The 21,179-nt window shown below is 49.4% G+C and overlaps 64 non-coding genes and 1 pseudogene across 64 annotated transcripts; all 65 read right to left on the reverse strand.

Annotated features, from left to right (window-relative positions):
- Positions 1–95: 95 nt before the first annotated feature.
- Positions 96–214, reverse strand: LOC147955831 (5S ribosomal RNA). Its single transcript, XR_015612698.1, has one exon. It is a non-coding gene; the product is annotated as a 5S ribosomal RNA (ribosomal RNA).
- Positions 215–423: 209 nt separating this feature from the next.
- Positions 424–542, reverse strand: LOC147955832 (5S ribosomal RNA). Its single transcript, XR_015612699.1, has one exon. It is a non-coding gene; the product is annotated as a 5S ribosomal RNA (ribosomal RNA).
- A 209-nt stretch (positions 543–751) lies between these two features.
- Positions 752–870, reverse strand: LOC147955833 (5S ribosomal RNA). Its single transcript, XR_015612700.1, has one exon. It is a non-coding gene; the product is annotated as a 5S ribosomal RNA (ribosomal RNA).
- Positions 871–1,079: 209 nt separating this feature from the next.
- Positions 1,080–1,198, reverse strand: LOC147955834 (5S ribosomal RNA). Its single transcript, XR_015612701.1, has one exon. It is a non-coding gene; the product is annotated as a 5S ribosomal RNA (ribosomal RNA).
- Positions 1,199–1,407: 209 nt separating this feature from the next.
- Positions 1,408–1,526, reverse strand: LOC147955835 (5S ribosomal RNA). Its single transcript, XR_015612702.1, has one exon. It is a non-coding gene; the product is annotated as a 5S ribosomal RNA (ribosomal RNA).
- Positions 1,527–1,735: 209 nt separating this feature from the next.
- LOC147955836 (5S ribosomal RNA) lies at positions 1,736–1,854 on the reverse strand. Its single transcript, XR_015612703.1, has one exon. It is a non-coding gene; the product is annotated as a 5S ribosomal RNA (ribosomal RNA).
- A 209-nt stretch (positions 1,855–2,063) lies between these two features.
- On the reverse strand, positions 2,064–2,182 carry LOC147955837 (5S ribosomal RNA). The gene has a single exon (XR_015612704.1). It is a non-coding gene; the product is annotated as a 5S ribosomal RNA (ribosomal RNA).
- Positions 2,183–2,391: 209 nt separating this feature from the next.
- Positions 2,392–2,510, reverse strand: LOC147955838 (5S ribosomal RNA). The gene has a single exon (XR_015612705.1). It is a non-coding gene; the product is annotated as a 5S ribosomal RNA (ribosomal RNA).
- Positions 2,511–2,719: 209 nt separating this feature from the next.
- On the reverse strand, positions 2,720–2,838 carry LOC147955839 (5S ribosomal RNA). Its single transcript, XR_015612706.1, has one exon. It is a non-coding gene; the product is annotated as a 5S ribosomal RNA (ribosomal RNA).
- A 209-nt stretch (positions 2,839–3,047) lies between these two features.
- LOC147955840 (5S ribosomal RNA) lies at positions 3,048–3,166 on the reverse strand. The gene has a single exon (XR_015612707.1). It is a non-coding gene; the product is annotated as a 5S ribosomal RNA (ribosomal RNA).
- A 209-nt stretch (positions 3,167–3,375) lies between these two features.
- Positions 3,376–3,494, reverse strand: LOC147955841 (5S ribosomal RNA). The gene has a single exon (XR_015612709.1). It is a non-coding gene; the product is annotated as a 5S ribosomal RNA (ribosomal RNA).
- A 209-nt stretch (positions 3,495–3,703) lies between these two features.
- Positions 3,704–3,822, reverse strand: LOC147955842 (5S ribosomal RNA). Its single transcript, XR_015612710.1, has one exon. It is a non-coding gene; the product is annotated as a 5S ribosomal RNA (ribosomal RNA).
- A 209-nt stretch (positions 3,823–4,031) lies between these two features.
- On the reverse strand, positions 4,032–4,150 carry LOC147955843 (5S ribosomal RNA). Its single transcript, XR_015612711.1, has one exon. It is a non-coding gene; the product is annotated as a 5S ribosomal RNA (ribosomal RNA).
- A 209-nt stretch (positions 4,151–4,359) lies between these two features.
- Positions 4,360–4,478, reverse strand: LOC147955844 (5S ribosomal RNA). The gene has a single exon (XR_015612712.1). It is a non-coding gene; the product is annotated as a 5S ribosomal RNA (ribosomal RNA).
- A 209-nt stretch (positions 4,479–4,687) lies between these two features.
- LOC147955845 (5S ribosomal RNA) lies at positions 4,688–4,806 on the reverse strand. The gene has a single exon (XR_015612713.1). It is a non-coding gene; the product is annotated as a 5S ribosomal RNA (ribosomal RNA).
- A 209-nt stretch (positions 4,807–5,015) lies between these two features.
- Positions 5,016–5,134, reverse strand: LOC147955846 (5S ribosomal RNA). The gene has a single exon (XR_015612714.1). It is a non-coding gene; the product is annotated as a 5S ribosomal RNA (ribosomal RNA).
- A 209-nt stretch (positions 5,135–5,343) lies between these two features.
- LOC147955847 (5S ribosomal RNA) lies at positions 5,344–5,462 on the reverse strand. Its single transcript, XR_015612715.1, has one exon. It is a non-coding gene; the product is annotated as a 5S ribosomal RNA (ribosomal RNA).
- A 209-nt stretch (positions 5,463–5,671) lies between these two features.
- LOC147955848 (5S ribosomal RNA) lies at positions 5,672–5,790 on the reverse strand. Its single transcript, XR_015612716.1, has one exon. It is a non-coding gene; the product is annotated as a 5S ribosomal RNA (ribosomal RNA).
- Positions 5,791–5,999: 209 nt separating this feature from the next.
- LOC147955849 (5S ribosomal RNA) lies at positions 6,000–6,118 on the reverse strand. The gene has a single exon (XR_015612717.1). It is a non-coding gene; the product is annotated as a 5S ribosomal RNA (ribosomal RNA).
- A 209-nt stretch (positions 6,119–6,327) lies between these two features.
- Positions 6,328–6,446, reverse strand: LOC147955850 (5S ribosomal RNA). The gene has a single exon (XR_015612718.1). It is a non-coding gene; the product is annotated as a 5S ribosomal RNA (ribosomal RNA).
- Positions 6,447–6,655: 209 nt separating this feature from the next.
- On the reverse strand, positions 6,656–6,774 carry LOC147955851 (5S ribosomal RNA). The gene has a single exon (XR_015612720.1). It is a non-coding gene; the product is annotated as a 5S ribosomal RNA (ribosomal RNA).
- Positions 6,775–6,983: 209 nt separating this feature from the next.
- Positions 6,984–7,102, reverse strand: LOC147955852 (5S ribosomal RNA). Its single transcript, XR_015612721.1, has one exon. It is a non-coding gene; the product is annotated as a 5S ribosomal RNA (ribosomal RNA).
- A 209-nt stretch (positions 7,103–7,311) lies between these two features.
- LOC147955853 (5S ribosomal RNA) lies at positions 7,312–7,430 on the reverse strand. The gene has a single exon (XR_015612722.1). It is a non-coding gene; the product is annotated as a 5S ribosomal RNA (ribosomal RNA).
- Positions 7,431–7,639: 209 nt separating this feature from the next.
- LOC147955854 (5S ribosomal RNA) lies at positions 7,640–7,758 on the reverse strand. Its single transcript, XR_015612723.1, has one exon. It is a non-coding gene; the product is annotated as a 5S ribosomal RNA (ribosomal RNA).
- Positions 7,759–7,967: 209 nt separating this feature from the next.
- Positions 7,968–8,086, reverse strand: LOC147955855 (5S ribosomal RNA). Its single transcript, XR_015612724.1, has one exon. It is a non-coding gene; the product is annotated as a 5S ribosomal RNA (ribosomal RNA).
- Positions 8,087–8,295: 209 nt separating this feature from the next.
- On the reverse strand, positions 8,296–8,414 carry LOC147955856 (5S ribosomal RNA). The gene has a single exon (XR_015612725.1). It is a non-coding gene; the product is annotated as a 5S ribosomal RNA (ribosomal RNA).
- Positions 8,415–8,623: 209 nt separating this feature from the next.
- Positions 8,624–8,742, reverse strand: LOC147955857 (5S ribosomal RNA). Its single transcript, XR_015612726.1, has one exon. It is a non-coding gene; the product is annotated as a 5S ribosomal RNA (ribosomal RNA).
- Positions 8,743–8,951: 209 nt separating this feature from the next.
- LOC147955858 (5S ribosomal RNA) lies at positions 8,952–9,070 on the reverse strand. The gene has a single exon (XR_015612727.1). It is a non-coding gene; the product is annotated as a 5S ribosomal RNA (ribosomal RNA).
- Positions 9,071–9,279: 209 nt separating this feature from the next.
- On the reverse strand, positions 9,280–9,398 carry LOC147955859 (5S ribosomal RNA). Its single transcript, XR_015612728.1, has one exon. It is a non-coding gene; the product is annotated as a 5S ribosomal RNA (ribosomal RNA).
- A 209-nt stretch (positions 9,399–9,607) lies between these two features.
- On the reverse strand, positions 9,608–9,723 carry LOC147955860 (5S ribosomal RNA; annotated as a pseudogene).
- A 169-nt stretch (positions 9,724–9,892) lies between these two features.
- LOC147955861 (5S ribosomal RNA) lies at positions 9,893–10,011 on the reverse strand. The gene has a single exon (XR_015612729.1). It is a non-coding gene; the product is annotated as a 5S ribosomal RNA (ribosomal RNA).
- Positions 10,012–10,218: 207 nt separating this feature from the next.
- Positions 10,219–10,337, reverse strand: LOC147955862 (5S ribosomal RNA). Its single transcript, XR_015612731.1, has one exon. It is a non-coding gene; the product is annotated as a 5S ribosomal RNA (ribosomal RNA).
- A 212-nt stretch (positions 10,338–10,549) lies between these two features.
- On the reverse strand, positions 10,550–10,668 carry LOC147955863 (5S ribosomal RNA). The gene has a single exon (XR_015612732.1). It is a non-coding gene; the product is annotated as a 5S ribosomal RNA (ribosomal RNA).
- Positions 10,669–10,876: 208 nt separating this feature from the next.
- On the reverse strand, positions 10,877–10,995 carry LOC147955864 (5S ribosomal RNA). Its single transcript, XR_015612733.1, has one exon. It is a non-coding gene; the product is annotated as a 5S ribosomal RNA (ribosomal RNA).
- Positions 10,996–11,205: 210 nt separating this feature from the next.
- Positions 11,206–11,324, reverse strand: LOC147955865 (5S ribosomal RNA). Its single transcript, XR_015612734.1, has one exon. It is a non-coding gene; the product is annotated as a 5S ribosomal RNA (ribosomal RNA).
- A 209-nt stretch (positions 11,325–11,533) lies between these two features.
- LOC147955866 (5S ribosomal RNA) lies at positions 11,534–11,652 on the reverse strand. The gene has a single exon (XR_015612735.1). It is a non-coding gene; the product is annotated as a 5S ribosomal RNA (ribosomal RNA).
- Positions 11,653–11,861: 209 nt separating this feature from the next.
- On the reverse strand, positions 11,862–11,980 carry LOC147955867 (5S ribosomal RNA). Its single transcript, XR_015612736.1, has one exon. It is a non-coding gene; the product is annotated as a 5S ribosomal RNA (ribosomal RNA).
- Positions 11,981–12,189: 209 nt separating this feature from the next.
- LOC147955868 (5S ribosomal RNA) lies at positions 12,190–12,308 on the reverse strand. Its single transcript, XR_015612737.1, has one exon. It is a non-coding gene; the product is annotated as a 5S ribosomal RNA (ribosomal RNA).
- Positions 12,309–12,517: 209 nt separating this feature from the next.
- LOC147955869 (5S ribosomal RNA) lies at positions 12,518–12,636 on the reverse strand. The gene has a single exon (XR_015612738.1). It is a non-coding gene; the product is annotated as a 5S ribosomal RNA (ribosomal RNA).
- A 210-nt stretch (positions 12,637–12,846) lies between these two features.
- Positions 12,847–12,965, reverse strand: LOC147955870 (5S ribosomal RNA). Its single transcript, XR_015612739.1, has one exon. It is a non-coding gene; the product is annotated as a 5S ribosomal RNA (ribosomal RNA).
- A 209-nt stretch (positions 12,966–13,174) lies between these two features.
- LOC147955871 (5S ribosomal RNA) lies at positions 13,175–13,293 on the reverse strand. Its single transcript, XR_015612740.1, has one exon. It is a non-coding gene; the product is annotated as a 5S ribosomal RNA (ribosomal RNA).
- A 209-nt stretch (positions 13,294–13,502) lies between these two features.
- LOC147955872 (5S ribosomal RNA) lies at positions 13,503–13,621 on the reverse strand. The gene has a single exon (XR_015612742.1). It is a non-coding gene; the product is annotated as a 5S ribosomal RNA (ribosomal RNA).
- Positions 13,622–13,830: 209 nt separating this feature from the next.
- Positions 13,831–13,949, reverse strand: LOC147955873 (5S ribosomal RNA). The gene has a single exon (XR_015612743.1). It is a non-coding gene; the product is annotated as a 5S ribosomal RNA (ribosomal RNA).
- A 209-nt stretch (positions 13,950–14,158) lies between these two features.
- LOC147955874 (5S ribosomal RNA) lies at positions 14,159–14,277 on the reverse strand. Its single transcript, XR_015612744.1, has one exon. It is a non-coding gene; the product is annotated as a 5S ribosomal RNA (ribosomal RNA).
- A 209-nt stretch (positions 14,278–14,486) lies between these two features.
- On the reverse strand, positions 14,487–14,605 carry LOC147955875 (5S ribosomal RNA). The gene has a single exon (XR_015612745.1). It is a non-coding gene; the product is annotated as a 5S ribosomal RNA (ribosomal RNA).
- A 209-nt stretch (positions 14,606–14,814) lies between these two features.
- LOC147955876 (5S ribosomal RNA) lies at positions 14,815–14,933 on the reverse strand. The gene has a single exon (XR_015612746.1). It is a non-coding gene; the product is annotated as a 5S ribosomal RNA (ribosomal RNA).
- A 209-nt stretch (positions 14,934–15,142) lies between these two features.
- On the reverse strand, positions 15,143–15,261 carry LOC147955877 (5S ribosomal RNA). The gene has a single exon (XR_015612747.1). It is a non-coding gene; the product is annotated as a 5S ribosomal RNA (ribosomal RNA).
- Positions 15,262–15,471: 210 nt separating this feature from the next.
- LOC147955878 (5S ribosomal RNA) lies at positions 15,472–15,590 on the reverse strand. The gene has a single exon (XR_015612748.1). It is a non-coding gene; the product is annotated as a 5S ribosomal RNA (ribosomal RNA).
- Positions 15,591–15,799: 209 nt separating this feature from the next.
- On the reverse strand, positions 15,800–15,918 carry LOC147955879 (5S ribosomal RNA). Its single transcript, XR_015612749.1, has one exon. It is a non-coding gene; the product is annotated as a 5S ribosomal RNA (ribosomal RNA).
- A 209-nt stretch (positions 15,919–16,127) lies between these two features.
- LOC147955880 (5S ribosomal RNA) lies at positions 16,128–16,246 on the reverse strand. The gene has a single exon (XR_015612750.1). It is a non-coding gene; the product is annotated as a 5S ribosomal RNA (ribosomal RNA).
- Positions 16,247–16,455: 209 nt separating this feature from the next.
- Positions 16,456–16,574, reverse strand: LOC147955881 (5S ribosomal RNA). The gene has a single exon (XR_015612751.1). It is a non-coding gene; the product is annotated as a 5S ribosomal RNA (ribosomal RNA).
- Positions 16,575–16,783: 209 nt separating this feature from the next.
- On the reverse strand, positions 16,784–16,902 carry LOC147955882 (5S ribosomal RNA). The gene has a single exon (XR_015612753.1). It is a non-coding gene; the product is annotated as a 5S ribosomal RNA (ribosomal RNA).
- A 209-nt stretch (positions 16,903–17,111) lies between these two features.
- Positions 17,112–17,230, reverse strand: LOC147955883 (5S ribosomal RNA). The gene has a single exon (XR_015612754.1). It is a non-coding gene; the product is annotated as a 5S ribosomal RNA (ribosomal RNA).
- Positions 17,231–17,439: 209 nt separating this feature from the next.
- LOC147955884 (5S ribosomal RNA) lies at positions 17,440–17,558 on the reverse strand. The gene has a single exon (XR_015612755.1). It is a non-coding gene; the product is annotated as a 5S ribosomal RNA (ribosomal RNA).
- Positions 17,559–17,767: 209 nt separating this feature from the next.
- Positions 17,768–17,886, reverse strand: LOC147955885 (5S ribosomal RNA). Its single transcript, XR_015612756.1, has one exon. It is a non-coding gene; the product is annotated as a 5S ribosomal RNA (ribosomal RNA).
- Positions 17,887–18,095: 209 nt separating this feature from the next.
- LOC147955886 (5S ribosomal RNA) lies at positions 18,096–18,214 on the reverse strand. The gene has a single exon (XR_015612757.1). It is a non-coding gene; the product is annotated as a 5S ribosomal RNA (ribosomal RNA).
- Positions 18,215–18,423: 209 nt separating this feature from the next.
- On the reverse strand, positions 18,424–18,542 carry LOC147955887 (5S ribosomal RNA). Its single transcript, XR_015612759.1, has one exon. It is a non-coding gene; the product is annotated as a 5S ribosomal RNA (ribosomal RNA).
- A 209-nt stretch (positions 18,543–18,751) lies between these two features.
- On the reverse strand, positions 18,752–18,870 carry LOC147955888 (5S ribosomal RNA). The gene has a single exon (XR_015612760.1). It is a non-coding gene; the product is annotated as a 5S ribosomal RNA (ribosomal RNA).
- A 209-nt stretch (positions 18,871–19,079) lies between these two features.
- On the reverse strand, positions 19,080–19,198 carry LOC147955889 (5S ribosomal RNA). The gene has a single exon (XR_015612761.1). It is a non-coding gene; the product is annotated as a 5S ribosomal RNA (ribosomal RNA).
- A 209-nt stretch (positions 19,199–19,407) lies between these two features.
- LOC147955890 (5S ribosomal RNA) lies at positions 19,408–19,526 on the reverse strand. Its single transcript, XR_015612762.1, has one exon. It is a non-coding gene; the product is annotated as a 5S ribosomal RNA (ribosomal RNA).
- Positions 19,527–19,735: 209 nt separating this feature from the next.
- On the reverse strand, positions 19,736–19,854 carry LOC147955891 (5S ribosomal RNA). Its single transcript, XR_015612763.1, has one exon. It is a non-coding gene; the product is annotated as a 5S ribosomal RNA (ribosomal RNA).
- Positions 19,855–20,063: 209 nt separating this feature from the next.
- On the reverse strand, positions 20,064–20,182 carry LOC147955892 (5S ribosomal RNA). The gene has a single exon (XR_015612765.1). It is a non-coding gene; the product is annotated as a 5S ribosomal RNA (ribosomal RNA).
- Positions 20,183–20,391: 209 nt separating this feature from the next.
- Positions 20,392–20,510, reverse strand: LOC147955893 (5S ribosomal RNA). The gene has a single exon (XR_015612766.1). It is a non-coding gene; the product is annotated as a 5S ribosomal RNA (ribosomal RNA).
- Positions 20,511–20,719: 209 nt separating this feature from the next.
- On the reverse strand, positions 20,720–20,838 carry LOC147955894 (5S ribosomal RNA). Its single transcript, XR_015612767.1, has one exon. It is a non-coding gene; the product is annotated as a 5S ribosomal RNA (ribosomal RNA).
- A 209-nt stretch (positions 20,839–21,047) lies between these two features.
- On the reverse strand, positions 21,048–21,166 carry LOC147955895 (5S ribosomal RNA). Its single transcript, XR_015612768.1, has one exon. It is a non-coding gene; the product is annotated as a 5S ribosomal RNA (ribosomal RNA).
- Between the last annotated feature and the right edge of the window lie 13 nt (positions 21,167–21,179).

The following is a 21,179-nucleotide window of genomic DNA, read 5'->3' on the forward strand; positions in this document are numbered from 1 at the left end:
AACTTACCGCAAACGTGCAAAATAATAAAACGTGGTAAATATATGTCGCGGCCGTGAGCTTTCTTTTGCACGCCGCGCAAAAAAATTTTAAAAAGGGAATGCAACACGAGGACTTCCCAGGAGGTCACCCATCCTAGTACTACTCTCGCCCAAGCACGCTTAACTTCGGAGTTCTGATGGGATCCGGTGCTTTAGTGCTGGTATGATCGCATCCGACATGTTACCCCCGTCTTCGTCCCTTATGCTTGCCCCTCCCAGCTCCACTACAAAGACGATCGTACTTTGCTTTCCCCGCCGCTACACGCGTGAATAATGACCAACGAGCTAAAACTTACCGCAAACGTGCAAAATAATAAAACGTGGTAAATATATGTCGCGGCCGTGAGCTTTCTTTTGCACGCCGCGCAAAAAAATTTTAAAAAGGGAATGCAACACGAGGACTTCCCAGGAGGTCACCCATCCTAGTACTACTCTCGCCCAAGCACGCTTAACTTCGGAGTTCTGATGGGATCCGGTGCTTTAGTGCTGGTATGATCGCATCCGACATGTTACCCCCGTCTTCGTCCCTTATGCTTGCCCCTCCCAGCTCCACTACAAAGACGATCGTACTTTGCTTTCCCCGCCGCTACACGCGTGAATAATGACCAACGAGCTAAAACTTACCGCAAACGTGCAAAATAATAAAACGTGGTAAATATATGTCGCGGCCGTGAGCTTTCTTTTGCACGCCGCGCAAAAAAATTTTAAAAAGGGAATGCAACACGAGGACTTCCCAGGAGGTCACCCATCCTAGTACTACTCTCGCCCAAGCACGCTTAACTTCGGAGTTCTGATGGGATCCGGTGCTTTAGTGCTGGTATGATCGCATCCGACATGTTACCCCCGTCTTCGTCCCTTATGCTTGCCCCTCCCAGCTCCACTACAAAGACGATCGTACTTTGCTTTCCCCGCCGCTACACGCGTGAATAATGACCAACGAGCTAAAACTTACCGCAAACGTGCAAAATAATAAAACGTGGTAAATATATGTCGCGGCCGTGAGCTTTCTTTTGCACGCCGCGCAAAAAAATTTTAAAAAGGGAATGCAACACGAGGACTTCCCAGGAGGTCACCCATCCTAGTACTACTCTCGCCCAAGCACGCTTAACTTCGGAGTTCTGATGGGATCCGGTGCTTTAGTGCTGGTATGATCGCATCCGACATGTTACCCCCGTCTTCGTCCCTTATGCTTGCCCCTCCCAGCTCCACTACAAAGACGATCGTACTTTGCTTTCCCCGCCGCTACACGCGTGAATAATGACCAACGAGCTAAAACTTACCGCAAACGTGCAAAATAATAAAACGTGGTAAATATATGTCGCGGCCGTGAGCTTTCTTTTGCACGCCGCGCAAAAAAATTTTAAAAAGGGAATGCAACACGAGGACTTCCCAGGAGGTCACCCATCCTAGTACTACTCTCGCCCAAGCACGCTTAACTTCGGAGTTCTGATGGGATCCGGTGCTTTAGTGCTGGTATGATCGCATCCGACATGTTACCCCCGTCTTCGTCCCTTATGCTTGCCCCTCCCAGCTCCACTACAAAGACGATCGTACTTTGCTTTCCCCGCCGCTACACGCGTGAATAATGACCAACGAGCTAAAACTTACCGCAAACGTGCAAAATAATAAAACGTGGTAAATATATGTCGCGGCCGTGAGCTTTCTTTTGCACGCCGCGCAAAAAAATTTTAAAAAGGGAATGCAACACGAGGACTTCCCAGGAGGTCACCCATCCTAGTACTACTCTCGCCCAAGCACGCTTAACTTCGGAGTTCTGATGGGATCCGGTGCTTTAGTGCTGGTATGATCGCATCCGACATGTTACCCCCGTCTTCGTCCCTTATGCTTGCCCCTCCCAGCTCCACTACAAAGACGATCGTACTTTGCTTTCCCCGCCGCTACACGCGTGAATAATGACCAACGAGCTAAAACTTACCGCAAACGTGCAAAATAATAAAACGTGGTAAATATATGTCGCGGCCGTGAGCTTTCTTTTGCACGCCGCGCAAAAAAATTTTAAAAAGGGAATGCAACACGAGGACTTCCCAGGAGGTCACCCATCCTAGTACTACTCTCGCCCAAGCACGCTTAACTTCGGAGTTCTGATGGGATCCGGTGCTTTAGTGCTGGTATGATCGCATCCGACATGTTACCCCCGTCTTCGTCCCTTATGCTTGCCCCTCCCAGCTCCACTACAAAGACGATCGTACTTTGCTTTCCCCGCCGCTACACGCGTGAATAATGACCAACGAGCTAAAACTTACCGCAAACGTGCAAAATAATAAAACGTGGTAAATATATGTCGCGGCCGTGAGCTTTCTTTTGCACGCCGCGCAAAAAAATTTTAAAAAGGGAATGCAACACGAGGACTTCCCAGGAGGTCACCCATCCTAGTACTACTCTCGCCCAAGCACGCTTAACTTCGGAGTTCTGATGGGATCCGGTGCTTTAGTGCTGGTATGATCGCATCCGACATGTTACCCCCGTCTTCGTCCCTTATGCTTGCCCCTCCCAGCTCCACTACAAAGACGATCGTACTTTGCTTTCCCCGCCGCTACACGCGTGAATAATGACCAACGAGCTAAAACTTACCGCAAACGTGCAAAATAATAAAACGTGGTAAATATATGTCGCGGCCGTGAGCTTTCTTTTGCACGCCGCGCAAAAAAATTTTAAAAAGGGAATGCAACACGAGGACTTCCCAGGAGGTCACCCATCCTAGTACTACTCTCGCCCAAGCACGCTTAACTTCGGAGTTCTGATGGGATCCGGTGCTTTAGTGCTGGTATGATCGCATCCGACATGTTACCCCCGTCTTCGTCCCTTATGCTTGCCCCTCCCAGCTCCACTACAAAGACGATCGTACTTTGCTTTCCCCGCCGCTACACGCGTGAATAATGACCAACGAGCTAAAACTTACCGCAAACGTGCAAAATAATAAAACGTGGTAAATATATGTCGCGGCCGTGAGCTTTCTTTTGCACGCCGCGCAAAAAAATTTTAAAAAGGGAATGCAACACGAGGACTTCCCAGGAGGTCACCCATCCTAGTACTACTCTCGCCCAAGCACGCTTAACTTCGGAGTTCTGATGGGATCCGGTGCTTTAGTGCTGGTATGATCGCATCCGACATGTTACCCCCGTCTTCGTCCCTTATGCTTGCCCCTCCCAGCTCCACTACAAAGACGATCGTACTTTGCTTTCCCCGCCGCTACACGCGTGAATAATGACCAACGAGCTAAAACTTACCGCAAACGTGCAAAATAATAAAACGTGGTAAATATATGTCGCGGCCGTGAGCTTTCTTTTGCACGCCGCGCAAAAAAATTTTAAAAAGGGAATGCAACACGAGGACTTCCCAGGAGGTCACCCATCCTAGTACTACTCTCGCCCAAGCACGCTTAACTTCGGAGTTCTGATGGGATCCGGTGCTTTAGTGCTGGTATGATCGCATCCGACATGTTACCCCCGTCTTCGTCCCTTATGCTTGCCCCTCCCAGCTCCACTACAAAGACGATCGTACTTTGCTTTCCCCGCCGCTACACGCGTGAATAATGACCAACGAGCTAAAACTTACCGCAAACGTGCAAAATAATAAAACGTGGTAAATATATGTCGCGGCCGTGAGCTTTCTTTTGCACGCCGCGCAAAAAAATTTTAAAAAGGGAATGCAACACGAGGACTTCCCAGGAGGTCACCCATCCTAGTACTACTCTCGCCCAAGCACGCTTAACTTCGGAGTTCTGATGGGATCCGGTGCTTTAGTGCTGGTATGATCGCATCCGACATGTTACCCCCGTCTTCGTCCCTTATGCTTGCCCCTCCCAGCTCCACTACAAAGACGATCGTACTTTGCTTTCCCCGCCGCTACACGCGTGAATAATGACCAACGAGCTAAAACTTACCGCAAACGTGCAAAATAATAAAACGTGGTAAATATATGTCGCGGCCGTGAGCTTTCTTTTGCACGCCGCGCAAAAAAATTTTAAAAAGGGAATGCAACACGAGGACTTCCCAGGAGGTCACCCATCCTAGTACTACTCTCGCCCAAGCACGCTTAACTTCGGAGTTCTGATGGGATCCGGTGCTTTAGTGCTGGTATGATCGCATCCGACATGTTACCCCCGTCTTCGTCCCTTATGCTTGCCCCTCCCAGCTCCACTACAAAGACGATCGTACTTTGCTTTCCCCGCCGCTACACGCGTGAATAATGACCAACGAGCTAAAACTTACCGCAAACGTGCAAAATAATAAAACGTGGTAAATATATGTCGCGGCCGTGAGCTTTCTTTTGCACGCCGCGCAAAAAAATTTTAAAAAGGGAATGCAACACGAGGACTTCCCAGGAGGTCACCCATCCTAGTACTACTCTCGCCCAAGCACGCTTAACTTCGGAGTTCTGATGGGATCCGGTGCTTTAGTGCTGGTATGATCGCATCCGACATGTTACCCCCGTCTTCGTCCCTTATGCTTGCCCCTCCCAGCTCCACTACAAAGACGATCGTACTTTGCTTTCCCCGCCGCTACACGCGTGAATAATGACCAACGAGCTAAAACTTACCGCAAACGTGCAAAATAATAAAACGTGGTAAATATATGTCGCGGCCGTGAGCTTTCTTTTGCACGCCGCGCAAAAAAATTTTAAAAAGGGAATGCAACACGAGGACTTCCCAGGAGGTCACCCATCCTAGTACTACTCTCGCCCAAGCACGCTTAACTTCGGAGTTCTGATGGGATCCGGTGCTTTAGTGCTGGTATGATCGCATCCGACATGTTACCCCCGTCTTCGTCCCTTATGCTTGCCCCTCCCAGCTCCACTACAAAGACGATCGTACTTTGCTTTCCCCGCCGCTACACGCGTGAATAATGACCAACGAGCTAAAACTTACCGCAAACGTGCAAAATAATAAAACGTGGTAAATATATGTCGCGGCCGTGAGCTTTCTTTTGCACGCCGCGCAAAAAAATTTTAAAAAGGGAATGCAACACGAGGACTTCCCAGGAGGTCACCCATCCTAGTACTACTCTCGCCCAAGCACGCTTAACTTCGGAGTTCTGATGGGATCCGGTGCTTTAGTGCTGGTATGATCGCATCCGACATGTTACCCCCGTCTTCGTCCCTTATGCTTGCCCCTCCCAGCTCCACTACAAAGACGATCGTACTTTGCTTTCCCCGCCGCTACACGCGTGAATAATGACCAACGAGCTAAAACTTACCGCAAACGTGCAAAATAATAAAACGTGGTAAATATATGTCGCGGCCGTGAGCTTTCTTTTGCACGCCGCGCAAAAAAATTTTAAAAAGGGAATGCAACACGAGGACTTCCCAGGAGGTCACCCATCCTAGTACTACTCTCGCCCAAGCACGCTTAACTTCGGAGTTCTGATGGGATCCGGTGCTTTAGTGCTGGTATGATCGCATCCGACATGTTACCCCCGTCTTCGTCCCTTATGCTTGCCCCTCCCAGCTCCACTACAAAGACGATCGTACTTTGCTTTCCCCGCCGCTACACGCGTGAATAATGACCAACGAGCTAAAACTTACCGCAAACGTGCAAAATAATAAAACGTGGTAAATATATGTCGCGGCCGTGAGCTTTCTTTTGCACGCCGCGCAAAAAAATTTTAAAAAGGGAATGCAACACGAGGACTTCCCAGGAGGTCACCCATCCTAGTACTACTCTCGCCCAAGCACGCTTAACTTCGGAGTTCTGATGGGATCCGGTGCTTTAGTGCTGGTATGATCGCATCCGACATGTTACCCCCGTCTTCGTCCCTTATGCTTGCCCCTCCCAGCTCCACTACAAAGACGATCGTACTTTGCTTTCCCCGCCGCTACACGCGTGAATAATGACCAACGAGCTAAAACTTACCGCAAACGTGCAAAATAATAAAACGTGGTAAATATATGTCGCGGCCGTGAGCTTTCTTTTGCACGCCGCGCAAAAAAATTTTAAAAAGGGAATGCAACACGAGGACTTCCCAGGAGGTCACCCATCCTAGTACTACTCTCGCCCAAGCACGCTTAACTTCGGAGTTCTGATGGGATCCGGTGCTTTAGTGCTGGTATGATCGCATCCGACATGTTACCCCCGTCTTCGTCCCTTATGCTTGCCCCTCCCAGCTCCACTACAAAGACGATCGTACTTTGCTTTCCCCGCCGCTACACGCGTGAATAATGACCAACGAGCTAAAACTTACCGCAAACGTGCAAAATAATAAAACGTGGTAAATATATGTCGCGGCCGTGAGCTTTCTTTTGCACGCCGCGCAAAAAAATTTTAAAAAGGGAATGCAACACGAGGACTTCCCAGGAGGTCACCCATCCTAGTACTACTCTCGCCCAAGCACGCTTAACTTCGGAGTTCTGATGGGATCCGGTGCTTTAGTGCTGGTATGATCGCATCCGACATGTTACCCCCGTCTTCGTCCCTTATGCTTGCCCCTCCCAGCTCCACTACAAAGACGATCGTACTTTGCTTTCCCCGCCGCTACACGCGTGAATAATGACCAACGAGCTAAAACTTACCGCAAACGTGCAAAATAATAAAACGTGGTAAATATATGTCGCGGCCGTGAGCTTTCTTTTGCACGCCGCGCAAAAAAATTTTAAAAAGGGAATGCAACACGAGGACTTCCCAGGAGGTCACCCATCCTAGTACTACTCTCGCCCAAGCACGCTTAACTTCGGAGTTCTGATGGGATCCGGTGCTTTAGTGCTGGTATGATCGCATCCGACATGTTACCCCCGTCTTCGTCCCTTATGCTTGCCCCTCCCAGCTCCACTACAAAGACGATCGTACTTTGCTTTCCCCGCCGCTACACGCGTGAATAATGACCAACGAGCTAAAACTTACCGCAAACGTGCAAAATAATAAAACGTGGTAAATATATGTCGCGGCCGTGAGCTTTCTTTTGCACGCCGCGCAAAAAAATTTTAAAAAGGGAATGCAACACGAGGACTTCCCAGGAGGTCACCCATCCTAGTACTACTCTCGCCCAAGCACGCTTAACTTCGGAGTTCTGATGGGATCCGGTGCTTTAGTGCTGGTATGATCGCATCCGACATGTTACCCCCGTCTTCGTCCCTTATGCTTGCCCCTCCCAGCTCCACTACAAAGACGATCGTACTTTGCTTTCCCCGCCGCTACACGCGTGAATAATGACCAACGAGCTAAAACTTACCGCAAACGTGCAAAATAATAAAACGTGGTAAATATATGTCGCGGCCGTGAGCTTTCTTTTGCACGCCGCGCAAAAAAATTTTAAAAAGGGAATGCAACACGAGGACTTCCCAGGAGGTCACCCATCCTAGTACTACTCTCGCCCAAGCACGCTTAACTTCGGAGTTCTGATGGGATCCGGTGCTTTAGTGCTGGTATGATCGCATCCGACATGTTACCCCCGTCTTCGTCCCTTATGCTTGCCCCTCCCAGCTCCACTACAAAGACGATCGTACTTTGCTTTCCCCGCCGCTACACGCGTGAATAATGACCAACGAGCTAAAACTTACCGCAAACGTGCAAAATAATAAAACGTGGTAAATATATGTCGCGGCCGTGAGCTTTCTTTTGCACGCCGCGCAAAAAAATTTTAAAAAGGGAATGCAACACGAGGACTTCCCAGGAGGTCACCCATCCTAGTACTACTCTCGCCCAAGCACGCTTAACTTCGGAGTTCTGATGGGATCCGGTGCTTTAGTGCTGGTATGATCGCATCCGACATGTTACCCCCGTCTTCGTCCCTTATGCTTGCCCCTCCCAGCTCCACTACAAAGACGATCGTACTTTGCTTTCCCCGCCGCTACACGCGTGAATAATGACCAACGAGCTAAAACTTACCGCAAACGTGCAAAATAATAAAACGTGGTAAATATATGTCGCGGCCGTGAGCTTTCTTTTGCACGCCGCGCAAAAAAATTTTAAAAAGGGAATGCAACACGAGGACTTCCCAGGAGGTCACCCATCCTAGTACTACTCTCGCCCAAGCACGCTTAACTTCGGAGTTCTGATGGGATCCGGTGCTTTAGTGCTGGTATGATCGCATCCGACATGTTACCCCCGTCTTCGTCCCTTATGCTTGCCCCTCCCAGCTCCACTACAAAGACGATCGTACTTTGCTTTCCCCGCCGCTACACGCGTGAATAATGACCAACGAGCTAAAACTTACCGCAAACGTGCAAAATAATAAAACGTGGTAAATATATGTCGCGGCCGTGAGCTTTCTTTTGCACGCCGCGCAAAAAAATTTTAAAAAGGGAATGCAACACGAGGACTTCCCAGGAGGTCACCCATCCTAGTACTACTCTCGCCCAAGCACGCTTAACTTCGGAGTTCTGATGGGATCCGGTGCTTTAGTGCTGGTATGATCGCATCCGACATGTTACCCCCGTCTTCGTCCCTTATGCTTGCCCCTCCCAGCTCCACTACAAAGACGATCGTACTTTGCTTTCCCCGCCGCTACACGCGTGAATAATGACCAACGAGCTAAAACTTACCGCAAACGTGCAAAATAATAAAACGTGGTAAATATATGTCGCGGCCGTGAGCTTTCTTTTGCACGCCGCGCAAAAAAATTTTAAAAAGGGAATGCAACACGAGGACTTCCCAGGAGGTCACCCATCCTAGTACTACTCTCGCCCAAGCACGCTTAACTTCGGAGTTCTGATGGGATCCGGTGCTTTAGTGCTGGTATGATCGCATCCGACATGTTACCCCCGTCTTCGTCCCTTATGCTTGCCCCTCCCAGCTCCACTACAAAGACGATCGTACTTTGCTTTCCCCGCCGCTACACGCGTGAATAATGACCAACGAGCTAAAACTTACCGCAAACGTGCAAAATAATAAAACGTGGTAAATATATGTCGCGGCCGTGAGCTTTCTTTTGCACGCCGCGCAAAAAAATTTTAAAAAGGGAATGCAACACGAGGACTTCCCAGGAGGTCACCCATCCTAGTACTACTCTCGCCCAAGCACGCTTAACTTCGGAGTTCTGATGGGATCCGGTGCTTTAGTGCTGGTATGATCGCATCCGACATGTTACCCCCGTCTTCGTCCCTTATGCTTGCCCCTCCCAGCTCCACTACAAAGACGATCGTACTTTGCTTTCCCCGCCGCTACACGCGTGAATAATGACCAACGAGCTAAAACTTACCGCAAACGTGCAAAATAATAAAACGTGGTAAATATATGTCGCGGCCGTGAGCTTTCTTTTGCACGCCGCGCAAAAAAATTTTAAAAAGGGAATGCAACACGAGGACTTCCCAGGAGGTCACCCATCCTAGTACTACTCTCGCCCAAGCACGCTTAACTTCGGAGTTCTGATGGGATCCGGTGCTTTAGTGCTGGTATGATCGCATCCGACATGTTACCCCCGTCTTCGTCCCTTATGCTTGCCCCTCCCAGCTCCACTACAAAGACGATCGTACTTTGCTTTCCCCGCCGCTACACGCGTGAATAATGACCAACGAGCTAAAACTTACCGCAAACGTGCAAAATAATAAAACGTGGTAAATATATGTCGCGGCCGTGAGCTTTCTTTTGCACGCCGCGCAAAAAAATTTTAAAAAGGGAATGCAACACGAGGACTTCCCAGGAGGTCACCCATCCTAGTACTACTCTCGCCCAAGCACGCTTAACTTCGGAGTTCTGATGGGATCCGGTGCTTTAGCCTTATGCTTGCCCCTCCCAGCTCCACTACAAAGACGATCGTACTTTGCTTTCCCCGCCGCTACACGCGTGAATAATGGCCAACGAGCTAAAACTTACCGCAAACGTGCAAAATAATAAAACGTGGTAAATATATGTCGCGGCCGTGAGCTTTCTTTTGCACGCCGCGCAAAAAATTTTAAAAAGGGAATGCAACACGAGGACTTCCCAGGAGGTCACCCATCCTAGTACTACTCTCGCCCAAGCACGCTTAACTTCGGAGTTCTGATGGGATCCGGTGCTTTAGTGCTGGTATGATCGCATCCGACATGTTACCCCCGTCTTCGTCCCTTATGCTTGCCCCTCCCAGCTCCACTACAAAGACGATCGTACTTTGCTTCCCCGCCGCTACACGCGTGAATAATGGCCAACGAGCTAAAACTTACCGCAAACGTGCAAAATAATAAAACGTGGTAAATATATGTCGCGGCCGTGAGCTTTCTTTTGCACGCCGCGCAAAAAATTTTAAAAAGGGAATGCAACACGAGGACTTCCCAGGAGGTCACCCATCCTAGTACTACTCTCGCCCAAGCACGCTTAACTTCGGAGTTCTGATGGGATCCGGTGCTTTAGTGCTGGTATGATCGCATCCGACATGTTACCCCCGTCTTCGTCCCTTATGCTTGCCCCTCCCAGCTCCACTACAAAGACGATCGTACTTTGCTTTCCCCGCCGCTACACGCTGTGAATAATGGACCAACGAGCTAAAACTTACCGCAAACGTGCAAAATAATAAAACGTGGTAAATATATGTCGCGGCCGTGAGCTTTCTTTTGCACGCCGCGCAAAAAAAATTTTAAAAAGGGAATGCAACACGAGGACTTCCCAGGAGGTCACCCATCCTAGTACTACTCTCGCCCAAGCACGCTTAACTTCGGAGTTCTGATGGGATCCGGTGCTTTAGTGCTGGTATGATCGCATCCGACATGTTACCCCCGTCTTCGTCCCTTATGCTTGCCCCTCCCAGCTCACTACAAAGACGATCGTACTTTGCTTTCCCCGCCGCTACACGCGTGAATAATGGCCAACGAGCTAAAACTTACCGCAAACGTGCAAAATAATAAAACGTGGTAAATATATGTCGCGGCCGTGAGCTTTCTTTTGCACGCCGCGCAAAAAAATTTTAAAAAGGGAATGCAACACGAGGACTTCCCAGGAGGTCACCCATCCTAGTACTACTCTCGCCCAAGCACGCTTAACTTCGGAGTTCTGATGGGATCCGGTGCTTTAGTGCTGGTATGATCGCATCCGACATGTTACCCCCGTCTTCGTCCCTTATGCTTGCCCCTCCCAGCTCCACTACAAAGACGATCGTACTTTGCTTTCCCCGCCGCTACACGCGTGAATAATGACCAACGAGCTAAAACTTACCGCAAACGTGCAAAATAATAAAAACGTGGTAAATATATGTCGCGGCCGTGAGCTTTCTTTTGCACGCCGCGCAAAAAAATTTTAAAAAGGGAATGCAACACGAGGACTTCCCAGGAGGTCACCCATCCTAGTACTACTCTCGCCCAAGCACGCTTAACTTCGGAGTTCTGATGGGATCCGGTGCTTTAGTGCTGGTATGATCGCATCCGACATGTTACCCCCGTCTTCGTCCCTTATGCTTGCCCCTCCCAGCTCCACTACAAAGACGATCGTACTTTGCTTTCCCCGCCGCTACACGCGTGAATAATGACCAACGAGCTAAAACTTACCGCAAACGTGCAAAATAATAAAACGTGGTAAATATATGTCGCGGCCGTGAGCTTTCTTTTGCACGCCGCGCAAAAAAATTTTAAAAAGGGAATGCAACACGAGGACTTCCCAGGAGGTCACCCATCCTAGTACTACTCTCGCCCAAGCACGCTTAACTTCGGAGTTCTGATGGGATCCGGTGCTTTAGTGCTGGTATGATCGCATCCGACATGTTACCCCCGTCTTCGTCCCTTATGCTTGCCCCTCCCAGCTCCACTACAAAGACGATCGTACTTTGCTTTCCCCGCCGCTACACGCGTGAATAATGACCAACGAGCTAAAACTTACCGCAAACGTGCAAAATAATAAAACGTGGTAAATATATGTCGCGGCCGTGAGCTTTCTTTTGCACGCCGCGCAAAAAAATTTTAAAAAGGGAATGCAACACGAGGACTTCCCAGGAGGTCACCCATCCTAGTACTACTCTCGCCCAAGCACGCTTAACTTCGGAGTTCTGATGGGATCCGGTGCTTTAGTGCTGGTATGATCGCATCCGACATGTTACCCCCGTCTTCGTCCCTTATGCTTGCCCCTCCCAGCTCCACTACAAAGACGATCGTACTTTGCTTTCCCCGCCGCTACACGCGTGAATAATGACCAACGAGCTAAAACTTACCGCAAACGTGCAAAATAATAAAACGTGGTAAATATATGTCGCGGCCGTGAGCTTTCTTTTGCACGCCGCGCAAAAAAATTTTAAAAAGGGAATGCAACACGAGGACTTCCCAGGAGGTCACCCATCCTAGTACTACTCTCGCCCAAGCACGCTTAACTTCGGAGTTCTGATGGGATCCGGTGCTTTAGTGCTGGTATGATCGCATCCGACATGTTACCCCCGTCTTCGTCCCTTATGCTTGCCCCTCCCAGCTCCACTACAAAGACGATCGTACTTTGCTTTCCCCGCCGCTACACGCGTGAATAATGACCAACGAGCTAAAACTTACCGCAAACGTGCAAAATAATAAAACGTGGTAAATATATGTCGCGGCCGTGAGCTTTCTTTTGCACGCCGCGCAAAAAAATTTTAAAAAGGGAATGCAACACGAGGACTTCCCAGGAGGTCACCCATCCTAGTACTACTCTCGCCCAAGCACGCTTAACTTCGGAGTTCTGATGGGATCCGGTGCTTTAGTGCTGGTATGATCGCATCCGACATGTTACCCCCGTCTTCGTCCCTTATGCTTGCCCCTCCCAGCTCCACTACAAAGACGATCGTACTTTGCTTTCCCCGCCGCTACACGCGTGAATAATGACCAACGAGCTAAAACTTACCGCAAACGTGCAAAATAATAAAACGTAGGTAAATATATGTCGCGGCCGTGAGCTTTCTTTTGCACGCCGCGCAAAAAAATTTTAAAAAGGGAATGCAACACGAGGACTTCCCAGGAGGTCACCCATCCTAGTACTACTCTCGCCCAAGCACGCTTAACTTCGGAGTTCTGATGGGATCCGGTGCTTTAGTGCTGGTATGATCGCATCCGACATGTTACCCCCGTCTTCGTCCCTTATGCTTGCCCCTCCCAGCTCCACTACAAAGACGATCGTACTTTGCTTTCCCCGCCGCTACACGCGTGAATAATGACCAACGAGCTAAAACTTACCGCAAACGTGCAAAATAATAAAACGTGGTAAATATATGTCGCGGCCGTGAGCTTTCTTTTGCACGCCGCGCAAAAAAATTTTAAAAAGGGAATGCAACACGAGGACTTCCCAGGAGGTCACCCATCCTAGTACTACTCTCGCCCAAGCACGCTTAACTTCGGAGTTCTGATGGGATCCGGTGCTTTAGTGCTGGTATGATCGCATCCGACATGTTACCCCCGTCTTCGTCCCTTATGCTTGCCCCTCCCAGCTCCACTACAAAGACGATCGTACTTTGCTTTCCCCGCCGCTACACGCGTGAATAATGACCAACGAGCTAAAACTTACCGCAAACGTGCAAAATAATAAAACGTGGTAAATATATGTCGCGGCCGTGAGCTTTCTTTTGCACGCCGCGCAAAAAAATTTTAAAAAGGGAATGCAACACGAGGACTTCCCAGGAGGTCACCCATCCTAGTACTACTCTCGCCCAAGCACGCTTAACTTCGGAGTTCTGATGGGATCCGGTGCTTTAGTGCTGGTATGATCGCATCCGACATGTTACCCCCGTCTTCGTCCCTTATGCTTGCCCCTCCCAGCTCCACTACAAAGACGATCGTACTTTGCTTTCCCCGCCGCTACACGCGTGAATAATGACCAACGAGCTAAAACTTACCGCAAACGTGCAAAATAATAAAACGTGGTAAATATATGTCGCGGCCGTGAGCTTTCTTTTGCACGCCGCGCAAAAAAATTTTAAAAAGGGAATGCAACACGAGGACTTCCCAGGAGGTCACCCATCCTAGTACTACTCTCGCCCAAGCACGCTTAACTTCGGAGTTCTGATGGGATCCGGTGCTTTAGTGCTGGTATGATCGCATCCGACATGTTACCCCCGTCTTCGTCCCTTATGCTTGCCCCTCCCAGCTCCACTACAAAGACGATCGTACTTTGCTTTCCCCGCCGCTACACGCGTGAATAATGACCAACGAGCTAAAACTTACCGCAAACGTGCAAAATAATAAAACGTGGTAAATATATGTCGCGGCCGTGAGCTTTCTTTTGCACGCCGCGCAAAAAAATTTTAAAAAGGGAATGCAACACGAGGACTTCCCAGGAGGTCACCCATCCTAGTACTACTCTCGCCCAAGCACGCTTAACTTCGGAGTTCTGATGGGATCCGGTGCTTTAGTGCTGGTATGATCGCATCCGACATGTTACCCCCGTCTTCGTCCCTTATGCTTGCCCCTCCCAGCTCCACTACAAAGACGATCGTACTTTGCTTTCCCCGCCGCTACACGCGTGAATAATGACCAACGAGCTAAAACTTACCGCAAACGTGCAAAATAATAAAACGTGGTAAATATATGTCGCGGCCGTGAGCTTTCTTTTGCACGCCGCGCAAAAAAATTTTAAAAAGGGAATGCAACACGAGGACTTCCCAGGAGGTCACCCATCCTAGTACTACTCTCGCCCAAGCACGCTTAACTTCGGAGTTCTGATGGGATCCGGTGCTTTAGTGCTGGTATGATCGCATCCGACATGTTACCCCCGTCTTCGTCCCTTATGCTTGCCCCTCCCAGCTCCACTACAAAGACGATCGTACTTTGCTTTCCCCGCCGCTACACGCGTGAATAATGACCAACGAGCTAAAACTTACCGCAAACGTGCAAAATAATAAAACGTGGTAAATATATGTCGCGGCCGTGAGCTTTCTTTTGCACGCCGCGCAAAAAAATTTTAAAAAGGGAATGCAACACGAGGACTTCCCAGGAGGTCACCCATCCTAGTACTACTCTCGCCCAAGCACGCTTAACTTCGGAGTTCTGATGGGATCCGGTGCTTTAGTGCTGGTATGATCGCATCCGACATGTTACCCCCGTCTTCGTCCCTTATGCTTGCCCCTCCCAGCTCCACTACAAAGACGATCGTACTTTGCTTTCCCCGCCGCTACACGCGTGAATAATGACCAACGAGCTAAAACTTACCGCAAACGTGCAAAATAATAAAACGTGGTAAATATATGTCGCGGCCGTGAGCTTTCTTTTGCACGCCGCGCAAAAAAATTTTAAAAAGGGAATGCAACACGAGGACTTCCCAGGAGGTCACCCATCCTAGTACTACTCTCGCCCAAGCACGCTTAACTTCGGAGTTCTGATGGGATCCGGTGCTTTAGTGCTGGTATGATCGCATCCGACATGTTACCCCCGTCTTCGTCCCTTATGCTTGCCCCTCCCAGCTCCACTACAAAGACGATCGTACTTTGCTTTCCCCGCCGCTACACGCGTGAATAATGACCAACGAGCTAAAACTTACCGCAAACGTGCAAAATAATAAAACGTGGTAAATATATGTCGCGGCCAGTGAGCTTTCTTTTGCACGCCGCGCAAAAAAATTTTAAAAAGGGAATGCAACACGAGGACTTCCCAGGAGGTCACCCATCCTAGTACTACTCTCGCCCAAGCACGCTTAACTTCGGAGTTCTGATGGGATCCGGTGCTTTAGTGCTGGTATGATCGCATCCGACATGTTACCCCCGTCTTCGTCCCTTATGCTTGCCCCTCCCAGCTCCACTACAAAGACGATCGTACTTTGCTTTCCCCGCCGCTACACGCGTGAATAATGACCAACGAGCTAAAACTTACCGCAAACGTGCAAAATAATAAAACGTGGTAAATATATGTCGCGGCCGTGAGCTTTCTTTTGCACGCCGCGCAAAAAAATTTTAAAAAGGGAATGCAACACGAGGACTTCCCAGGAGGTCACCCATCCTAGTACTACTCTCGCCCAAGCACGCTTAACTTCGGAGTTCTGATGGGATCCGGTGCTTTAGTGCTGGTATGATCGCATCCGACATGTTACCCCCGTCTTCGTCCCTTATGCTTGCCCCTCCCAGCTCCACTACAAAGACGATCGTACTTTGCTTTCCCCGCCGCTACACGCGTGAATAATGACCAACGAGCTAAAACTTACCGCAAACGTGCAAAATAATAAAACGTGGTAAATATATGTCGCGGCCGTGAGCTTTCTTTTGCACGCCGCGCAAAAAAATTTTAAAAAGGGAATGCAACACGAGGACTTCCCAGGAGGTCACCCATCCTAGTACTACTCTCGCCCAAGCACGCTTAACTTCGGAGTTCTGATGGGATCCGGTGCTTTAGTGCTGGTATGATCGCATCCGACATGTTACCCCCGTCTTCGTCCCTTATGCTTGCCCCTCCCAGCTCCACTACAAAGACGATCGTACTTTGCTTTCCCCGCCGCTACACGCGTGAATAATGACCAACGAGCTAAAACTTACCGCAAACGTGCAAAATAATAAAACGTGGTAAATATATGTCGCGGCCGTGAGCTTTCTTTTGCACGCCGCGCAAAAAAATTTTAAAAAGGGAATGCAACACGAGGACTTCCCAGGAGGTCACCCATCCTAGTACTACTCTCGCCCAAGCACGCTTAACTTCGGAGTTCTGATGGGATCCGGTGCTTTAGTGCTGGTATGATCGCATCCGACATGTTACCCCCGTCTTCGTCCCTTATGCTTGCCCCTCCCAGCTCCACTACAAAGACGATCGTACTTTGCTTTCCCCGCCGCTACACGCGTGAATAATGACCAACGAGCTAAAACTTACCGCAAACGTGCAAAATAATAAAACGTGGTAAATATATGTCGCGGCCGTGAGCTTTCTTTTGCACGCCGCGCAAAAAAATTTTAAAAAGGGAATGCAACACGAGGACTTCCCAGGAGGTCACCCATCCTAGTACTACTCTCGCCCAAGCACGCTTAACTTCGGAGTTCTGATGGGATCCGGTGCTTTAGTGCTGGTATGATCGCATCCGACATGTTACCCCCGTCTTCGTCCCTTATGCTTGCCCCTCCCAGCTCCACTACAAAGACGATCGTACTTTGCTTTCCCCGCCGCTACACGCGTGAATAATGACCAACGAGCTAAAACTTACCGCAAACGTGCAAAATAATAAAACGTGGTAAATATATGTCGCGGCCGTGAGCTTTCTTTTGCACGCCGCGCAAAAAAATTTTAAAAAGGGAATGCAACACGAGGACTTCCCAGGAGGTCACCCATCCTAGTACTACTCTCGCCCAAGCACGCTTAACTTCGGAGTTCTGATGGGATCCGGTGCTTTAGTGCTGGTATGATCGCATCCGACATGTTACCCCCGTCTTCGTCCCTTATGCTTGCCCCTCCCAGCTCCACTACAAAGACGATCGTACTTTGCTTTCCCCGCCGCTACACGCGTGAATAATGACCAACGAGCTAAAACTTACCGCAAACGTGCAAAATAATAAAACGTGGTAAATATATGTCGCGGCCGTGAGCTTTCTTTTGCACGCCGCGCAAAAAAATTTTAAAAAGGGAATGCAACACGAGGACTTCCCAGGAGGTCACCCATCCTAGTACTACTCTCGCCCAAGCACGCTTAACTTCGGAGTTCTGATGGGATCCGGTGCTTTAGTGCTGGTATGATCGCATCCGACATGTTACCCCCGTCTTCGTCCCTTATGCTTGCCCCTCCCAGCTCCACTACAAAGACGATCGTACTTTGCTTTCCCCGCCGCTACACGCGTGAATAATGACCAACGAGCTAAAACTTACCGCAAACGTGCAAAATAATAAAACGTGGTAAATATATGTCGCGGCCGTGAGCTTTCTTTTGCACGCCGCGCAAAAAAATTTTAAAAAGGGAATGCAACACGAGGACTTCCCAGGAGGTCACCCATCCTAGTACTACTCTCGCCCAAGCACGCTTAACTTCGGAGTTCTGATGGGATCCGGTGCTTTAGTGCTGGTATGATCGCATCCGACATGTTACCCCCGTCTTCGTCCCTTATGCTTGCCCCTCCCAGCTCCACTACAAAGACGATCGTACTTTGCTTTCCCCGCCGCTACACGCGTGAATAATGACCAACGAGCTAAAACTTACCGCAAACGTGCAAAATAATAAAACGTGGTAAATATATGTCGCGGCCGTGAGCTTTCTTTTGCACGCCGCGCAAAAAAATTTTAAAAAGGGAATGCAACACGAGGACTTCCCAGGAGGTCACCCATCCTAGTACTACTCTCGCCCAAGCACGCTTAACTTCGGAGTTCTGATGGGATCCGGTGCTTTAGTGCTGGTATGATCGCATCCGACATGTTACCCCCGTCTTCGTCCCTTATGCTTGCCCCTCCCAGCTCCACTACAAAGACGATCGTACTTTGCTTTCCCCGCCGCTACACGCGTGAATAATGACCAACGAGCTAAAACTTACCGCAAACGTGCAAAATAATAAAACGTGGTAAATATATGTCGCGGCCGTGAGCTTTCTTTTGCACGCCGCGCAAAAAAATTTTAAAAAGGGAATGCAACACGAGGACTTCCCAGGAGGTCACCCATCCTAGTACTACTCTCGCCCAAGCACGCTTAACTTCGGAGTTCTGATGGGATCCGGTGCTTTAGTGCTGGTATGATCGCATCCGACATGTTACCCCCGTCTTCGTCCCTTATGCTTGCCCCTCCCAGCTCCACTACAAAGACGATCGTACTTTGCTTTCCCCGCCGCTACACGCGTGAATAATGACCAACGAGCTAAAACTTACCGCAAACGTGCAAAATAATAAAACGTGGTAAATATATGTCGCGGCCGTGAGCTTTCTTTTGCACGCCGCGCAAAAAAATTTTAAAAAGGGAATGCAACACGAGGACTTCCCAGGAGGTCACCCATCCTAGTACTACTCTCGCCCAAGCACGCTTAACTTCGGAGTTCTGATGGGATCCGGTGCTTTAGTGCTGGTATGATCGCATCCGACATGTTACCCCCGTCTTCGTCCCTTATGCTTGCCCCTCCCAGCTCCACTACAAAGACGATCGTACTTTGCTTTCCCCGCCGCTACACGCGTGAATAATGACCAACGAGCTAAAACTTACCGCAAACGTGCAAAATAATAAAACGTGGTAAATATATGTCGCGGCCGTGAGCTTTCTTTTGCACGCCGCGCAAAAAAATTTTAAAAAGGGAATGCAACACGAGGACTTCCCAGGAGGTCACCCATCCTAGTACTACTCTCGCCCAAGCACGCTTAACTTCGGAGTTCTGATGGGATCCGGTGCTTTAGTGCTGGTATGATCGCATCCGACATGTTACCCCCGTCTTCGTCCCTTATGCTTGCCCCTCCCAGCTCCACTACAAAGACGATCGTACTTTGCTTTCCCCGCCGCTACACGCGTGAATAATGACCAACGAGCTAAAACTTACCGCAAACGTGCAAAATAATAAAACGTGGTAAATATATGTCGCGGCCGTGAGCTTTCTTTTGCACGCCGCGCAAAAAAATTTTAAAAAGGGAATGCAACACGAGGACTTCCCAGGAGGTCACCCATCCTAGTACTACTCTCGCCCAAGCACGCTTAACTTCGGAGTTCTGATGGGATCCGGTGCTTTAGTGCTGGTATGATCGCATCCGACATGTTACCCCCGTCTTCGTCCCTTATGCTTGCCCCTCCCAGCTCCACTACAAAGACGATCGTACTTTGCTTTCCCCGCCGCTACACGCGTGAATAATGACCAACGAGCTAAAACTTACCGCAAACGTGCAAAATAATAAAACGTGGTAAATATATGTCGCGGCCGTGAGCTTTCTTTTGCACGCCGCGCAAAAAAATTTTAAAAAGGGAATGCAACACGAGGACTTCCCAGGAGGTCACCCATCCTAGTACTACTCTCGCCCAAGCACGCTTAACTTCGGAGTTCTGATGGGATCCGGTGCTTTAGTGCTGGTATGATCGCATCCGACATGTTACCCCCGTCTTCGTCCCTTATGCTTGCCCCTCCCAGCTCCACTACAAAGACGATCGTACTTTGCTTTCCCCGCCGCTACACGCGTGAATAATGACCAACGAGCTAAAACTTACCGCAAACGTGCAAAATAATAAAACGTGGTAAATATATGTCGCGGCCGTGAGCTTTCTTTTGCACGCCGCGCAAAAAAATTTTAAAAAGGGAATGCAACACGAGGACTTCCCAGGAGGTCACCCATCCTAGTACTACTCTCGCCCAAGCACGCTTAACTTCGGAGTTCTGATGGGATCCGGTGCTTTAGTGCTGGTATGATCGCATCCGACATGTTACCCCCGTCTTCGTCCCTTATGCTTGCCCCTCCCAGCTCCACTACAAAGACGATCGTACTTTGCTTTCCCCGCCGCTACACGCGTGAATAATGACCAACGAGCTAAAACTTACCGCAAACGTGCAAAATAATAAAACGTGGTAAATATATGTCGCGGCCGTGAGCTTTCTTTTGCACGCCGCGCAAAAAAATTTTAAAAAGGGAATGCAACACGAGGACTTCCCAGGAGGTCACCCATCCTAGTACTACTCTCGCCCAAGCACGCTTAACTTCGGAGTTCTGATGGGATCCGGTGCTTTAGTGCTGGTATGATCGCATCCGACATGTTACCCCCGTCTTCGTCCCTTATGCTTGCCCCTCCCAGCTCCACTACAAAGACGATCGTACTTTGCTTTCCCCGCCGCTACACGCGTGAATAATGACCAACGAGCTAAAACTTACCGCAAACGTGCAAAATAATAAAACGTGGTAAATATATGTCGCGGCCGTGAGCTTTCTTTTGCACGCCGCGCAAAAAAATTTTAAAAAGGGAATGCAACACGAGGACTTCCCAGGAGGTCACCCATCCTAGTACTACTCTCGCCCAAGCACGCTTAACTTCGGAGTTCTGATGGGATCCGGTGCTTTAGTGCTGGTATGATCGCATCCGACATGTTACCCCCGTCTTCGTCCCTTATGCTTGCCCCTCCCAGCTCCACTACAAAGACGATCGTACTTTGCTTTCCCCGCCGCTACACGCGTGAATAATGACCAACGAGCTAAAACTTACCGCAAACGTGCAAAATAATAAAACGTGGTAAATATATGTCGCGGCCGTGAGCTTTCTTTTGCACGCCGCGCAAAAAAATTTTAAAAAGGGAATGCAACACGAGGACTTCCCAGGAGGTCACCCATCCTAGTACTACTCTCGCCCAAGCACGCTTAACTTCGGAGTTCTGATGGGATCCGGTGCTTTAGTGCTGGTATGATCGCATCCGACATGTTACCCC

Source organism: Triticum urartu, unplaced genomic scaffold (assembly GCF_056163025.1).
Source record: "Triticum urartu cultivar PI428250 unplaced genomic scaffold, HENAU_Tu73 scaffold1, whole genome shotgun sequence".
In the NCBI taxonomy this organism is placed as follows: Eukaryota; Viridiplantae; Streptophyta; class Magnoliopsida; order Poales; family Poaceae; genus Triticum; species Triticum urartu.